The 18,958-nt window shown below is 34.1% G+C and overlaps 1 protein-coding gene across 6 annotated transcripts in view; it reads left to right on the top strand.

The window, feature by feature from the left end:
* The window catches only part of SNTG1 (syntrophin gamma 1), an 818,827-nt gene that overhangs the window by 553,742 nt on the left and 246,127 nt on the right, over window positions 1-18,958 (top strand). The gene's annotated exons all lie outside the window — the stretch shown is intronic.

Raw genomic sequence — 18,958 nt, 5'->3', positions numbered from 1 at the left:
ACTGACAGTAACTCCTCCAGTGTCTCTTTCACTTCACTAACTCTCTTTCTGGCTAGATTTACTCTGTTATTTAAACTATTTATTGAATTCTGTTTCTAATAATTATGTTTTTTGCTTCTAAAAGTTTTATTGACCCATTTTGTTTTTGCCACATACTATTTTAAAGCACTGTCATACATTTGATATCTCTTCCTGTTCTATTAATCATATTAAAAATCCTATCTATGTGGTATGCTTGGAATTCTAGAACCTGTAGTATTTACAGATCAAAATATGTTATCTGTTCCTTGTTTGTTGGTTTGTTATTCTGCTGACTCATTCATTGTGCTCTATTTCCTCCTGTGATTTTTCACTGCGAGCTCAAGTTTTTTGGCACTTTGTCAGTATTTCTTGGGGTTCAGCTTTATAATGTGTCACAAATACAGAATTTGTATTTGCATTTGCTTTTGCCAAGTCCCAAAGACACTAGCAATGGGATGTCCTTTAAACTAAATTCTCTTTCGGGATTTGAAACCACATAGGTGGTGTGAACCTCATCTCAAACCCACCTGGGAGGCAGTAAATATTCTATCTAGCACTCTTGTTCTATTTTGCATGCTAACACATGCCAAAATAACCTATGAGTCTATTAAAATGCACATTATATAAGCATCCCCCCGGAGAGAAAACTATTAAAATTTGGAATAGATGATAGATGTTTACAAATTCTCAGGAGAATTAAATTGTAATTCTTTCAGCCAGAGCCAAATTCAAAATGAACAAGTTTTCTACTATAGCCCTTTGGATGGTAGAAATGTTTTTCATACACTATTTCAATGGCACTTCTCACCTTGCCAGTCACAGGCCCAGGATGAATACAATCAGGGCCACTGCTTCTGCAGAGCCTTTTTACTTATCCCTTGCTTGACACTTTGTTATCATTCTAACAAACAATTGAGAAATTTTTTCCTCTTACCTTATCACTCTGGCTATGCGTTGGCATTATTTTTTGTTTATTCATCTTTTTTTGTATGTTGTTCTGGTAAAATATTTTAGCATATCTGACTCAAAGGAAAGCCATATCTAAGATTAGTTTTGTGTGTGTGTGTGTGTGTGTGTGTGTGTATCTGTGTTTTATGGTATAAATCTATTGGCTTTGAAATCAAGCTGACTTGGCTTGTAATCTCAGCCTTACTACATGCTAGCTTTGTGACCCTATCTGAATTACTTACTTTCTCTGAATCTTGGTTCCCATGAGTGAAAAAGAGAAAACACCTAATTTAAATGATATCTTGTGACGGCATTAAATGAGATTGCAGAGGCTGCCAGAGTTGAAAAATAAAAGTTGACACCTTTCCTCTCGCTTTCTGTTTTTTAACTACTTGGTTTGTCTCAGTTCCAAAACTTTATCTGAGGTCATAATTGATTCCAAAAACAATGAGTCAATGAATGAACTACTGATCTGGATATTTATTCCTTTCTCTAGTTCACATTTCCTATAATTTTAAATGATTATCTTGGATGGACAATTAAAACAGTTTAGATAGTAGCTTTTCTGTATAAAAGTAGAAAACAAAACTTATCACCTCAAAATAAATGTTCTGTGAGTGAATGAGTGATTTTTAAATGCACAGCAGTTCCATTATTATTGCTTCAAACCAAAGTGTCCTTAATGTGATACTAGTGAAAAGAGCCTAGGAATATTCTAACGATTATAGATTTATGAAGGTTGTATTGTTTTCATAGAACTTTATTTTAATTAAATATGCAATACTTCAATGAGATTGAGTAGAGATTATTAGGCTAACATCTGGATTGTTTTGGAAATAAAGAATCACACACACCGATGAAATGAAATAAGTTATACTGTGAAAACAAGGTCTCTACAAACTGTAATTGCTACTCTACATGACAGCATAATAGATTGAAGAGTGAAATTTTTTGTTAAAATTGTCATTTTTGTTAATGACATATTTACCATTTTTCTTCCTTAGAACTGACTTCTTCTGTTATTTTGTATCACAGAGAAATTTAGGGTTCAAAAAATGTTTTTTTCCTTACTTCCCATTGGAGAAGTACAAGAGAAGGCTTTGTGGAATCTCAAGATTTTCACTGCAGCTCATTGAGCCCCCCTCCACTGAGATGGATTCCCTTCCGGCACCTCTACCACTTCATTCATCTGCTCACCGCAGTTTTCACCCGTGCTAAGAAACCCAATCATGCGAACTTGAGGGAGATAAGACCAGACTGAGGAACAGCAAACTGATGGCTGTCAACTCAAGCACACTTTGAGGCATATGTTCCTAGAGAGGAATACCTGGGTGGATGGTCCAAACTATTTCAACTGTTCTTACTCTTTCTTTCTGCAAACATATGTGGTTAAATTATAGACATTTAATGCCTCTGTGGTGAGATTTAACTGTATCTGATGACCTAGTCTTTAACTCTTTCTATTCCCAATGTGATTGCCAGCATCTCCATCTGTAACAAGAGCAGACTACAATTTCTTTTGGTTCACTGTTGACATGGGGAAGTATCCTATTCTTGAATTATAATAAAATTCCCTGAAATTAAAGAAAGCAAGCTGCTGGCAAGAAAAGGAAAAAAAAAAAAAAAAAAAACTCTTGGAGCAGTAATGAGGCATTCCTGTCCCTCCAGCCATGGTCTTGTCAGTGGAGGCCTGGAAAGCACCTAGATTCCACCTATGGCCAGCCATGACAAGATAATTCTCACCTTGAAGGAGAAAAGGCAATCAACAGATGCCAACCCTGGAAATGATACAGATGTCACAATTATCTAATAAGGATTATAAAGTTGCATCATAAAATTGCTTCATGTTTCTTACAAACAGGATCAAAACAAATGAAAAAATAGAAAGTCTTAGCAAAAATGGAAATTGTAGAACTGGAAATACAATTGAAATAAAAACAACTCAGTGGATGAGCTCAATAGCAGAATGGAGAAAACAGAGGAAAACATTAATTAACTTTAAGATAGAAAAATAGAAATTATCTTTTTTGAACAAAAGAGAGAAATTGAACTGAAAAAAAAAAAAAAAAGCTATGGGATCTATGGGACTCTAATAAAAGGCCTAACATTTATTTCATTAGAGTCCCAGGAAAAGAGAAAGATTTCAGAGCTCAAAGAGTGCTTGAAGAAATATTCACTGAAAAACTCCCTAAATTTTGTAAAAGCTATATCTCTACACATTCAAGAAATGGGGGAGATCTCAAAAGTTTAAACTCAAGAAATTCATGTTAAGACAAATCTTAGTCAAATCCTGAAAGCTTGACAGGATGAGCACTGGGTGTTATTATGTATGTTGACAAATTGAATACCAATAAAAAATAAATTTATTAAAAAAAATCCTGAAAGCTACAGTTAAAAAAAAATAATAATAAAGCAGAAAAAAAAAAGTTAACACTTTAGAAATAGAGGGAAAAGGGGCAGTCCGGGTGGCTCAGCAGTTTAGTGTCTCCTTCAGCCCAGAGCCTGATCCTGGAGACCCTGGACTGAGTCCTACATCGGGCTCCCTTCATGCAGCCTGCTTCTCCCTCTGCCTGTGTCTCTGCTCTCTCTCTCTCTCTCACTCTCTTTCTCTCTCTACCCTGTATCTCTCATGAATAAATAAATAAAATATTTTTAAAAATAGGAGGAAAAAATCAACTGCAAATGATAGCAGATTTTCCCCCAGAATAAATTTAGTGGCAAAGTATTTTCCAATGGCTGAAAAGAAGCAACTGTCAACCCAGATTTCTATGTATGTCAAAAATATCCTTCAGGAATCAAGGGGAAACAGACATTATCAGAAGCAAGAAAACTAAGAAAATTTGTTACCAACAGACATTTTCTAAAAGAATAATCACTTTTAGAATTGTTATAAAAAGATCTTTATAAGCAGAGTGTAAATGATGAAGAAAGAAACTGAAATAACACAAAGGAAGACAGAACAATGGAAAGAGCAAAAATATGGGAAGTACAATACATTTCCTTCTATTGAATTTTCTAAATGATGGATGAAAATTCAAGCAAGAATTGTAGCGCTGTCTAATATGGTTCTCGGTGGTGATAGAGGACTATTAAAGATAATTATATTAGAAACAAAGCAAGGTAAAGGGACATAAATGAAGATAGGTTTCCTTCATCTCCTTTGAACTAGTAAAATGTTGGCACCAGGAGACAGTGATATTATGTATACCCAATGCACTGCCTGCTTAGGGTATAAGCGCTAAATGTTTTATACAGAGAAACACTCCAAAGCACTATAGATAAATCAAAATGTAATTCTAAAAAATATACATGTACCTATAGAAAAGCAGCAGAAGGGATGGGAGAAATGAAGAACAGAGAGAACAGACACAATACAAAATAAAATAAAATGCCAGAATTATTAAGTTAATCAATCATTAGATTAAAGGTAATTATATTTTATTGTTCCAAACTTATAAATCAAAAGGTAGAGATTACAAGTGTGAATTAAAAGAAAAAGTAAGGGATCCCTGGGTGGCGCAGCGGTTTGGCGCCTGCCTTTGGCCCAGGGCGCGATCCTGGAGGCCCGGGATCGAATCCCACGTCGGGCTCCCGGTGCATGGAGCCTGCTTCTCCCTCTGCCTGTGTCTCTGCCTCTCTCTCTCTCTCTCTCTCTGTGACTATCATGAATAAATAAATAAAATCTTTAAAAAAAAAAAATAATAAAAAAAAAAAATAAAAAAATAAAAGAAAAAGTAAGTCCATGCTATACTTTCTACAAGACTTATATGGAGTAAAAATTATATAAATAAGTTGAATAAAATTATGGGAAATGGTATAAAGATATACCATTAATGAAACCATTAATTGAAAAAAGACCTCAGATAAAGTAGATGGTAATATCATATTGAATGGACTTTGGAGCAAATAAAATTATCAGGGGGAGAGGAATACATTACATAATGATAAAAGAATCAACCTACCAGATATATATAACAATCTTTAATGTGTATGAACCAAACAACAGAACTGCATAATACATGAATCAAAGAGGAAAGAAATAAAAGGAGACATAGAGAAATATTATATTATATTTGAAGACTTTGACATCCTCTCTCAAAAATTGATAAGCCAACTCAACAATATATTTGAACTCAAAAATACCAATAACCAACCAGATCTAATGAACATTTACAGAACACATAGCAGGTTATGTATGTATTTAAAGCATGAACAGAGAGTATTTATCAAGACAGAACACACTGGGAGCCATAAAACATATGTCAAGAAATTTAAAATACTTGAAATATGAAGCGTGTTCTTTGATTAAAATTGAATCAAACTAGAAATCAAAAATAGAAAGAAAGTAATCACCAAACACTTGGAAACTAATCAATGCAATAATAAGTCAAATAAGATGTCTCAAGAGAAATTTAAAAATATACTGAATTGAATGAAAATACAGCATACCAATATGTGTGGGATTCATCAAAAGTAGTATTGAGACAGAAATAGCATTAGATGCATACATTAGAAAATAAGAAAATCTCGAGTCAATAATAAAAGCTTTTGGGCAGCCCAGGTGGCTCAGCAGTTTAGTACTGCCTTCAGCCCAGGGCCTGATCCTGGAGACCTGGGATCGAGTCCCACGTCAGGCTCCCTGCATGGAGCCTACTTCTCCCTCTGCCTGTGTCTCTGCCTTTCTCACTCTCTCTCTCTGTCTCTCATTAATAAATAAATAAAATCTTAAAATAATAATAATAATAATAATAATAAAAGCTTTCATGCAGAGGACCTAGAAAAACAAGTGAAAAATAAACAAAAAGCAAGTAGAATGAAGGAAATAGTAAAGGACAGAAATCAATGAAATAAAAACAGAAAAATTGAATAAAGGAAAAATCAAGAGAGGAAATAAATGTAACAAAAACCTGTTTCTTAGAAAAGATCAATAAAATTGGCAAGTCCCCGGTAAGACTGATGAGGAAAATAGACTGAAGATACAGGTTTGGTTCCAGATCACCACAATAAAGTGAATATCACAGTAAAACTAGTCAAATAAATTTTTTGGTTTTTCACTTTGTATAGAAGCTAGGTTTACACTCTAGTGTAGTCTCTTAAATGTGCAATAGTATTCTCTTTTAAAAACCAATATACATACCACAGTTAAAAAATACTTCGTTGCTTAAATATGCTAACCATCATTTGAACTTTCAACAAGTCATAATTTTTTGTTGATGGAAATCCTTGCCTTAATGTTGATGGCCGTTGACTGATTAGGATGGTGGTTGCTCATGGTTGGGTGGCCGCGGCATTTCTTTCAGACACCAATGAAGTTTGCTACATCAACCGACTCTACCTTTCATGCATGAGTTCTCAATAGCATGTGATGTTATTTTATAGCATTTGCCCACTGTAGAATTTCTTTCAAAATGGGAGTCAATCTTCTCAACGCTGCCACTGCTTTATTAATAAGTTTATGTAATATTCTAAATCTTCTGTTGTCATTTCAACTATACCCACAGCATCTTCACTAGGAGTACATTCCATTTCAAGAAACCATTTTCTTTGTTCACCCATAAGAGGCAACTCTTCATCTCTTCAGGTTTTATCAGGAGATTGAAGCTATTCAGTAACATCTTTGGGCTCCACTTCTAATTCTAGTTCTCTTGCTATTTCCACCACTTCTGCCATTACTCCCTCCAATGAAGTCTCAAACCCTTCAAAGTCATCCATGAAGGTTGGAATCAACTTCTTTCAAACTCTTGTTAATGTTGATGTGTTTACCTCTTGCCACGAATCACAAATGTTCTTAGTGACATCTAGAATGGTTAATCCTTGCCAGAAGGCTTTCAATCTACTTTGCCCAGATCTATCAGGGGAGTCACCATCTATGGCAAATGCAGTCTTACAAAATGTATTTCTTTTCTTTTTAAAGATTTATTTATTTATTCAGGAGAGACACAGACTGAGAGAGAGAGAGGCAGAGATATAGGCAGAGGGAGAAGCAGGCTTCTAACAGGGAGCCTCATGTAGGACTCGATCCTGTATCCTGGGATCACGACCTGAGCTGAAGGGAGGCACCCAACTGCTGAGCCACTCAGGTGTCCCACAAAATGTATTTCTAAAATAGTAAGTCTTAAAAGTCTAAACAACTCCTTGATCCATGAACTGCAGAATGGATGTTGTGTTAGCAGGCATAAAATAATATTAATCTCATTGTTTTCCATCAGAGTTCCTGGGTGACCAGATATTGTCATGAGCAGTAACATTTTGAAAAAAAAAATTTTTTTCTAAGCAATAGGTCTCAATAGTGGACTTAAAACATTCAACAAACCATTTTGTAAGCAGATATACTATCATCGAGACTTTGATGTTCCATTTCTAGGACATAGATTAGATTTAGTATAATTTTGAAGGTCCCTGGGATTTTTGGAATGATACATGAGCATTGGCTTCAACTTAAAGTCACTGGCTGCATTAGACCTTAATAAGAGAGTCAGCCTGTCCTTTGAGGGTTTGACTCAGACATTGACACCTCCCCTCTAGCTATCTATGAAAATCCTAGATGAAATCTTTTTCCAATATAAGGCAGTTCATCTATATCAAAAATCTGTTTTTTAGTGTAGCCACCTAGAAGCATGAACTTCATTACGTCTTCTGGATATGTTGTTGCATCTTTTACATCAGCCCTTTCTTCCTCATCTTGCATTTCTGTTATAGAGGTGGTTACTTTCCTCATTTCACATGAACCAGCCTCTGCTTCAGAGTTTTATTTCTACAGCTTCCTCACCTCTCTCAGCCTTCATAGAATTGAAGAGAGTTAGGGCCTTGCTCTAGATCAGCCTTTGGCTTAAGGGAATATTGTGGCTGATTTGATTTTCTATCCAGACCACTGATACTTTTTCCATATCAGGATAACTTTGTTTCACTTTATTATCATTTGTGTGTTCATCGGAGCAATTCTTTTAATTTCCTTCAAGAACTTTTTCTTTATATCCACAACTTGGCTAACAGTTTGATGCAAGAGACCTAACTTTTGGCCTATCTTGGCACTCAACATGACTTTCTCACTAAGATGACTCATTTCTGGCGTTTGATTAAATTGAGAACTATGTAACTCTTCCTTTCACTTGAACAATGAAAAGGCCATTGTAGAGTTAATTGGCTTAATTTCAATTTGATTTCAATATAGTTGTATCTAAGGGAAGAGAGAAGCCCCAAGAGAGGGAGACAGATGGAGGAACAAATAGTTGGTAGAACAGTCAGAATGTATACAATATCTGTTGATTTAGTTTGCTGTTTTATATGGGCATGGTTTGTCATGTCCCAAAACAATTACAACCGTAACATCAAAGACTGTGATCACAGTTCACCATAGTAATAAGGAAAACATTTGAAATATTGTGAGAATTACCAAAATGTGACACAGAGACTTGAGTGAACAATGGTGCCTACAGACTTGCTTGATACAGGGTTGCCACAAAACTTTAACTTGTAAAAAAACACAGTATCTGAGAAGGGCAATAAAGTGAAGCACAATAGAACAAGGTGTGCCTATACTATGAACAACTCTACACACATAAGTGTAACAAATTAAATGAAGTTGGCTAATTCTTCAAATAACACAGCCTATATAAAATTGATTATTTGATAATTAAGGAAGTGGAATTTGAATTTGTAACGAAAGAACTCAAAAAAAAAAAAGTAATCTTAGGTCTCAGGTGGCTTTGTTGGAAAACTCCACGAAAAAAATAATAAATAAAAATTCTATAAGATCTCCCTCCAGAAAAGAGAAGCAGAGATAATATATAGCATCTCATTTTTTAAACTTACTATTCTGATACCAAAACCAGAGGCAGTACACAAATGAAGACTATGGATCATTATCCCGCATGAATATAGACACAAAAATTCTTGGAATATTAACAAATAGAATTCAACAATCTATATAAAAGGAATTATATACAATAGTCAAGTTGGTATATAGGGATATAAGATTGATTAAAAATCTAAAAACCAATCTCTGAACTCAGTTCCTAATAAAAACTCTCAGAAAACCAGGAATAGAGGATCTTCTGCAAATTTTCAAGAAAATATCTGCACAAATTTATAGTTAAAACAAACTAGATACTGAAAGATTGAATACTTTCCCTCTAAATTTGTGAATAAGGCAAAGATGTCTGCTCACACCACTGCTATTCTATGGAATATTGGAGGTTTTAGCCAGTGCAGGGAGGCACTAAAAAAAGGAATTAAAGGCATTCAGATCATAAAGAAAGAAACTTGTCCCTTTTTTTCTGATAATATGAACATCTGAGTATCCCTGATATTTCCTGACTATACCAGGTAAATTTAATTGTAGGGATTTTGTGTTGGCCTTTCATGCCTGAAATACTTTTCATCTGGGTATCTTATCACTTATTATCTTCTTACCAAGACCACTTGTGCTCAAATGTCATCATCTCAAAGAGACCGTTTTTTCCCCCTTTTTATTAGTATGTAAGTTCTATCTCTCTGGCATTATTTTTCTCCAAAGCACGCATTGCCCTTAACCTGTCTCCCAGTTAGAATGTGAACATCTAACAGCAGGAATTTTTTATGTTTTGTTCTCTTTTTTTAGTTATAACAGATAAAATAGTGCCTGGTATGTAGTAGCCATTTATCAACTATTTGAAGTATTTAGCATTTCAAAAATAAAAATAAGTAAGAAGCTCTTATCTCTCTTGGTTTTGAATTCTGTATTTAAGCTATATCAAATAATTATCCTTTCATTGTCCCTTTCCAAAAGTTTGACTCTCTTAATATTTTTCCTTTAACATTTCTATAAAAGTTTAATTTTTAAAAAGATTTGTATTTATTTGAGAGAGAGAGAAAAATGGAGAGAGAGCACAGGAGTGGGGTGAGGGGAGAAGGAGACTCCCTAGTGAGCTGGGAGCCTGTTTTGGGGCTTGATCCCAGGACCAGGAAATAATGATCTGAGCCAAAGGCAGGCTCTTAAATGACTGAGCCACCCAGGTGCCCCATCCTATAAAAGTTTTAATTTTAATGGAAGTTTATTTATTTTTCCCTTCCTCTTATGTGCTTGCAAAACTCTCCATCCAAAAGCCATGGCATAAAAATGCCATCTCACGGAGAAACATGGTGATTGCATGCACAAAGGCAGTACTTCCAGTTTGAATATGAAGAAAAGATGTCCTATGTGGAAATCAGTTAAGTAAAACTCAGTGAATGAAGACTTTACTTTGAGCAAGTCTATAAATTACTTCTAAGACAGACAAAAAGCAGGTGAGAATGAAAAGAAATTCCGTCTGGAAGTTGACAACAATTTTGTGGGGTGAGAGACAGCTGACAATAGATTAGAGAACACTAAAATCTCAGTGCCTGACATGGGCCTGGAAGGGTTAATTAACACAGGCAATGTGAAGTAGTCAGACCCTAACTTCAAGCAACAAGAAGCTCAAGAATTTCATTTGGGGAATATAAAAATTAGTGAAAGGGAATAAAGGGAAAAGAGAGAAAATGAGTGAAAATATCAGTGAGGGTGACAAAACATGAGAGACACCTAACTCTGGGAAATGAACAACAAACAGTGGAAAGGGAGGTGGGCGGGGGTTTGGGGTGACTGGGTGATGGGCACTGAGGGGGGGCACTTGGAGGGATGAGCACTGGGTGTTATGCTAAATGTTGGCAAATTGAACTCCAATAAAAAAAAAAAAAAAAAAAAGAAGAAGTTCAAGAATTTAAGGGCCATGGTTCCTGTGAAGTCCTGGATTCAGGGAAGGGCTAAAGACAGAAACGGAAGCTCTGTGTGAGGCTTTGGAGAACTGAATCCCTTTCTTAGTTCTTAGTTCACAGCTCCTCATTTCCCAGTTTGTCCCTAATGGTAAGTAAAGATGACATTTCCTTTTGGAGATGGTGAACCAGAAGCTCAACTGATATGCCGTGGTGGGACATTTCACTGAAAATGATGGGGGTAGAAACTGAGATGAATAGTGGAGTACTCCAGTGCCCCTTTTTCACATCACTTCTTTCCCAGAATATACAGGGGGAGCAAGGTAAGTCATTGATTAGTTTGAACAATTGCAGCAGACTTGAGGCATAGGCAATTCATAGTTGTTTGGTGCCTGGCCATGGGTGGTTAGGGAACGGAGTGTGAAAGCCCAGTCAGGGATGTGTTTGGATGTGGACTCCTTTTGCTATTCTGGAGGGGAACAGTCCAGCTTCTAGCCAGGGTCTCAAACTGGGTCAAGACCAGCAATTTAAAAAACAGTATTACAGGGTATTGTTTCTTCTAGGCTGTCTCAAAAAAAAAAAAAATGAGATTATGTATATGTGTGTATGTGTGTGTGTATATAAACCAACCCACAATAAGAATCTCACTGAAAGGAAAAATCAAGATTAATAATATTACTGTCAAAAAAGTAATAATAATATTACTGTCATTTCCCTCTATATTAGCATGATGACAAAGGCAACTATCTCAACCATTATTTAATGATATTATAAAATTAAAAGCTAATTCCACGGACATAAAATATCACAAAAACATAATTATAATTATTATTAATATCAATATTTATGTGTATAAATCCCCTTTTTGAAAACTAGACTATTGAAAATATAAAAGAAACATTGGTTATATAAATATTCAAAATATTTTCATATAATGATTCAAACATATTCTAGGACAAATAACTTGCTCAAATGTTCTTTAATAATCTGCCAAGAGGTTTTGTGGGGATGACATAGTTAAACACCATTTATTCGGTGATTAAAAGTGAGTGAATCTTTCTTTCACCATGACCTTTTAAATATATATGTGCCTGAAGCAATTAGAAATCACATTGTAAATTTTTCAGTTAGGGGAAAAATAGATTAAACAAAAGGCAATGGCATGCTTAATATAGGATTTCTCAGAGCTATCATAATAACTGTTTGAAAACAGGAGACAGAATGGAGCAGGGGACAAACACAAAGTTGTAGTTCACAGTGCCTAGATTTCAATTCAAGGATTCACCACTGATGATCTTGGTCAGGTTACTTGACATTATAGGACCTCTTTTTACATTATGGATTCTCATTAGTAAGAACAAAACTATAAAGATTTCAATTTTGTAGGTGGTGGGGAAAATGAAGGTGGAAAGGTGCTATTCCCAATTCTCTGCAGTGGTAATTTCAAAAATAAAGAGGAAATATTTAAATTTCAAACAACTTGCGTGTCTAACAATTAATTCGGATAGGAAGGACTCGCTACAAATTATATTTGCCAGCAGGCTTAGGGGAATGTAAGCCTCCTTTTTCTCTACCACCAGTATAGCAGGAGAATGATCCTCAGGGGCTGCCAAGGAATAAAACCAAAGGGAAGGAAGCAAGGTACTCGAAATGTCCTGTAAATGTGATCTCTAAAAGAAACCATAGAATTGAACATATTAAAATGTATTCTCCTTAACTGCTTAGATTTTGTTATCTAGGGATATGAGTTTAATGCCTAAGCCCTCTCAGAAAGAATGCTATTTCTTCCTTAGAACAAAGGAGTTCTAAACTCTAATGTTATTCATTGAAAATAGAGTAAAGAAGATTGAAACTCTTAGGAATAAATTTGTAAAAGTACAAGGTATATATTCTGTACACTAACAACAACAAACAAATAAATTAAAGAAGATCTAAATAAATGGAAAGACAATCTATTTTCATGGGCCCAAAGACTTAATGATATGTTAAGATACTAATGATTTCCATGTTGATTTATAGATCAATCTCCATAAAAATGCAAGCTAACTTCTTTGCAGGAGTAGACAAACTAATGGTAAGATTTATATGAAAATGGAAGGGACTTAGAATAGCCAAAACAACTTTAAAAAAGAAAAAAAAAGTTGAGACACTCGCACTGCCTGATGTGTGAGAAATGTAATCTAGACAGTGTGAGATATGTCCACATATGGCATATGGATAGTGATATAGTAATTGAAATAGAATTGAGAGTCCAGAAATAAGCCTTCACATTTATAGTCAATTGATTTTCAAGAGTGACAAGAACAATGGAGGAAAATTTTCTCTTCAGCGAATGGTGCCAGACTAACTATATATCCACAAGCAAATTAATGAATTTGAAAACTCACACCATATACAAAAATTAACTCAAAACGGATCAAAAACCTAAACATAAGAGCTAAAAATATAAAACTCTTAGAAGACAACATAGGTGTAAGATATTGTGACACATTCAAAGAGCTCAAGTAGACATTTCTCCAAAGAAGTTATTTAAGAGATGCTGGTCATTTTAAGCCCTCAAGGAAATATATATCAAAGCCACATGAGATACTTTGTAATCACTGGGATGGTCATAATCATAAAGATAGATAAGGACAAGTATTAGTGAAGATGTGGAGAAGTTGGAATTCTCCAACACTACTGGTGAGAATGTAAAATGGTATAGCTGCATTGGAAAACAGTCTGATAGTTCCCAATTTCACTCATTAGTAGAGGCTCAAGGGAAAAAAAAAACACGTATGTACACACAAAATTTGCACATAAAAGTTTATAGCAGTATTATTTATAATAGCCAAACAGTGTAAATAACCTAATTGTCCACCAGTGGAGAAATGGATTAATAAAATGAGACATAACCGTGCCGTGGAATGTTATTTGACAAATTGAATAATGAAATATTGATACATGCTACAGCATAGATGAACCTTGAAAATATCATTGTTCAAGCCAAACACAAAGGACCATATACTATGTGATACCATTTATGTGAAATGCTGTATAGTTAGCAAATCAAATAGATGGAAAGTAGATTAGTAGATGCTTAAGGCTAGGATGGGCTTTAAGGAACAAAGGATATGGGTTACATTTTGAAAAATGCAAATGTTTTAAAATCAATTATGGTGATGGATGTATAACCCTGTGAGTATAACAAAAGCCACTAAATTATATACTTTAAGTGGTTGGTTTTGTGGTATATGAATTGTATCTCTGTAAAACCATTTTTAAGGATGAAAAATAATCTGTATATATCCACATATCTATAGATATTTCTGTATGTAAACATCTGTATCTACATTACACTAAGCATGAGTTCATACTGCTATCTTTAACTGTCTTTCATTAACCGATGGACTGTTTTAGGTTTCTTCTCTTGCTGTAAATTCCCACTCCAACACTGAGAAACTTGTTTTTCCCATCCACTGTTCACTTTCTTGTTCAATTTAAAATATATGTATAGCAATATCAAAATTATAAACCATATCTTCATGTGAAAGAACTTTATCAACTAGAATACAGTACCATGTGCAGTTCCTTCTGCCTTTTGTCTTACAGACTCCATTCATTTCCAAAGTTACTTAGGTCAGCACCTTTCCTCCTATTCCTTTCAAGCAGATGGTAACAGACATTTGTAATGCAATGCGATAGTTTTGTCACAGCTGCATTCCCTCTGGATTCTCTAACTTCCTAAATGACTCTTTTAAGTGTATATATATATGTGTGTGTGTGTGTATGTGTGTGTGTATACAGACACACAATTTTATTTATTTATTTTTTTAAATTTTTATTCATTTATGATAGTCACACACAGAGAGAGAGAGAGAGAGGCAGAGACATAGGCAGAGGGAGAAGCAAGCTCCATGCACCGGGAGCCCGACGTGGGATTCGACCCGGGTCTCCAGGATCGCGCCCTGGGCCAAAGGCAGGCGCTAAACCGCTGCGCCACCCAGGGTTCCCTAATGAATAAAATATAATGTGTAAAATATACATATTTTATGTATATATATGTATATAATGTATATATATATATATATACATTCTTTGTTCTCTAAAGTTTTATGTGTTTTGACTAAAGCCAGCATGTACCCATTATTGTAATATCAAAAAGGAATAGTTTCATTGCCCTATAAATCCCCTGTGCTTCCTTTGTTCAACCTTCTTTCCCTCTCCCTGCATCCCTGACAACCACTCATCATTTCATTGACTCGATAGTTTTGCCTTTTCAGAGTATCTTGTAAATGGAATCAGAGCAAATATTCTTTTGAGACTGGTTTCTTTTACTTAGAATTTATATTTGAGGTTTCTCCATGTCTTTTTGAAGCTAGACAGTATATCTTTCTACTAGTGAATAATATTTCCTTGTATAGATGTATCACAGTTTTGCTTTTTTTATCCATTCTATAGATGAAAAGCATCTTTAAGTTTTTGACAAATAGGAATAAAGCTACTATATATATTTTCATGCAGGTTTTTGGGTAAACACAAATGTTAAAATTAGTTGAGTAATCTTTTCAGACTGTGTTGAACCTTGTGAGAAACTACCAAACTCTTTTTTGAATTCCCACCAGCAAGGAGGGAGAATTCTTTTGATGATATATCCCACTTGATAATATCAATGTTCTAGATTTTAATCATGCTAATAGATGTGCAATGCTATTTGTTTTAATCTGCAATTCCCTAATAACAAATGATGTTGAGCATCTTTTCATATGCTTACTTGCCACCTGTTTATTATTTGATGAGGTGTTGTTCAAATATTTTGGCAACTTTTTAATAGGATTGTTTATTTTTTTGCTAAGTGTTAAAGAGTTCTTCATGTATTTTGGAAACAAGTCTTTTTTCACAATGCATTATGCAAGTATTTTCTTTCAACCTGTGACTTTTCCTTCTTTTAACAGTATCTTCACAAAGTAGAAGTTCTTAATTTTAAAATACTTTAACATCAAGGTGCTTTGCTTTTTTTTTTTTTTTTAATGGATCATGCTTTTGGTACTGTATTGAAGAGTGCATTGCCAAACACAAAGTCCTAGAGATTTTCTCCTGTTTTCTTCTAGAAGATTTATAATAATTTTGTTTATGTTTAGATCTGGGATCCATTTAGTGCTAATTTTCATGAAAGGAATGACATCCATGTCTAGATTCCTTTTCTCTTTCTTTCTTTCTTTCTTTCTTTCTTTCTTTCTTTCTTTCTTTCTTTCTCTTTGTTTCTTTCTTCTTTCTTTCAAAATTATCCTTTCTTTTCACCATTAATTACCTTTATTCCTTTGTCAAAGATTAGTTGACTGGATTTGTTTGTTTGCTTTTGTTTTGTTTGGGGGCATTCTGTTCTATTTCAATAATTTATATGTTTAGTCTTCAAAAATTTCACGCCGTCTTGGTTACTGTGTCTTTATAGTAAGTCCTGAATCAAGCATCCTGAGTCCTTCAACTTTTTCTTCTACTTCAGTATGTGGTGGCTATTATGAGTCTTTTGGCTTTCCATATTAACCTTAGAAACCTTTTATTAATATTCACAAATAGCTGGCAGAGATTTTATTGGGACTGCATTGATTCTATAGATTTACCAGGAAAGAATTGACATCCTAAAAATATTGAGTCTTCTAGTCCATGAACATGAAATAACTTTCTTTGTTTTGGTCATCTTTGATTTCTTTCCCCAGAGTTTTGTAGTATTCCATATATAGGTCCTTACTTATTTTGTTAGATTTATACCACGTATTTCCTTTTTAGTGAGCAGACTCCCTATGTAGTGATGGATGCAGGACTGGATCCCAAGACCCTAGAATAATAACCTAAGCCAAAGACAGATGCTCAGCCACTGAGCCACCCAGATGTCCTCACATCTCAAACATTTCTAAATTTGGGATATATAATGGCAACATTTTGTTTTTGGTAACATATATATTTTGGTTATAATTCCCACATAGTTCATACAGCATACATAGAGTATTTCAAATATAATATTTCAGAGGGCAGGGGTGACAGTAAAAATAGATTTTTACATAAAGCAAATTAAGCATTTAAAGTAAGTTTTTTGTCATAATATTAACACTGATTATTGAGGTGTACTGCACAAAATTTAAAGTCCAATATTATTTTTGGACTTTATGCTTTACATTTTATAAGGAATAGGAAGATTAAAGAAAATTTTTTATATATGTGAGTATAGGGGCACCTGTTTTACTTTTGTGTTTTAAAGAATATAATCACCAATAATATATTGGTTTCCTGAAGGACAGTGCTTTGTTACTTAAGCAATGGACCCAAAATGTAACTAAATAAAACTTCAGATCAGCTTCCAAATATTCTCTGATTCTCAGGTGAGCAGCTAAAATAATTTATTATATTGCCTTTTAAAAACTGTTTTGGAGGCAGGATAGAAGAACAAAATGTGGAGAGTTGGAAAGGGATGGAGGCTACAGCTTACACGAACCTACAATGGGGAGAATATTAGAAAGGTGCTATACTAGGAACAGTTGTTTGCCATTCTATACTTCCTGCAACCTGCAGTGACAAACTTAAAATTTTGGTTTTAAAACATGAAGTAATTTGTCTTGCTTGTTTCTCCTTACTTTCTTAAAAGTAAGCTAATGAAGCAATAGCATATAGAGATATTGGCTGGGGTTTACATGTGCATGAGCGTGTGCCTATCTGTTTAAAATACATTAACATTTTCAGCAGTTACTGCTGACTCTTTAGTCTCTCCAAAGTCCTCTTTGCATGAGCAATTTTGTATTTGATTTGGAACATGTTCTAAATATTCTCCACCAAGTGTTGGAAAGCAGTCTTGTAGAGAAGGAGTAAAGGCATTGCATAGACCTTTAATAACCCTGGCATGCTTGCTGTCCCTTCAGAGAAAAATCGTATGGTTTCAGCATACACTTGGCTGGTTAAAAGAATGTATTCACCAAGTTGTCCTTGTGACTAATGACTGCTGTGCAAAATGTTGTAGAAAATTTAGGTGATGTCATTTACTAATTAATGAAATACTTTCTTTGATAGATTGAATTCTTTACCTTGAGAAAATAAAGATGAATCTTTAAAGAATCAAGAATGTGTTCCTTATAGAAATGGAATTAAGAAAATAACTACCATCTACGAACCTATTTAGTTTGATAGGAAGTATTGTGAAAGTAGTGTGCCTGTCTGTTTTATAAGAGTAAGGAAAACCATTTAATTGGCCTATCCTTGAGTTGAGTCTTCCAGTATTTGAGTTACTCTGTGATGTAACTATTGGAATAAAAAATAGATAAATATTAATCAGATATTTAAGTGACTATTAAGTAAGAATTTGTTTAGAATAACAGATTGTGTGTATGTGTGTGTGTGTGTGTGTGAGAATATTCACTAAGTTTTTACTATATGCTAGGCTCCTTCACAAACATCAGTCCTCAAAACAAAGTTGTTTCTATGTATTATTTATCACCATTTTACAGAGTTGGCAAAGGAGGGCCTGAGTAATTTTCCAAACATATAAAATTGTGAATATTTGAATCATTGACATATTCTTTGATTTCAGTTCCATTATTTGCAATGTACAGCTTTAATTAATCCTTTAATGAGAATTAATCAAAGATCCACTTCCCATACTTGTGACTCCACAAATGAGGAACAATATAATAGTTGGCTTAAGATTAAAAAAGTGGAGATGGCATTATTTAACATGAATAGTGTGTTTTATATTTCATGTTACTTTGCATAAATTGTAATACATCTATAAACTTAATTTGTGTAAGTAATTTATTGTTGGTTTGAAAACAAAATTAGATGACAGGCTATAAGAGTAAAATCTGTAGTTTTAAAATAGGTCAAATTATTTTGGACATGATAAAAAGGAAGAAAATCTATATAATTAAGTACTATTCATTTGCACTGATCGTTTTTTTTTTTCTTAATAGGCACCAATCTCCAACCACAAAGGTTTATGTTTTAATTCAAAATAACAATTAATATACCTCAATTTCTGGTATAGTGATCTTGTTCTTTAAGTATTTTTTTTTTGCTTTTATTTATGAAATTTAAAATTTGACTAAATGAAGGTACCTTGTAACTGTTAAAATGATGACTTTTTGTGGTATCTTAAAATATTTAGGAAGAGCCATCAGAAGCACATGTTTCCCAGATTTTTTCTTTGTCCTTTTAAAATAATATAGTCTGTTCCACACATCCCCTTGAAAACCAGGGAGCAAAGAAAAGAATCTATAAGAAAGAGAGCAATAGTCAGACTTAAAGATTGGTAATT

Source organism: Canis aureus, chromosome 28, assembly GCF_053574225.1.
Source record: "Canis aureus isolate CA01 chromosome 28, VMU_Caureus_v.1.0, whole genome shotgun sequence".
Classification (NCBI taxonomy): domain Eukaryota; kingdom Metazoa; phylum Chordata; class Mammalia; order Carnivora; family Canidae; genus Canis; species Canis aureus.
This window is presented reverse-complemented; position numbering and strand designations above follow the sequence as displayed.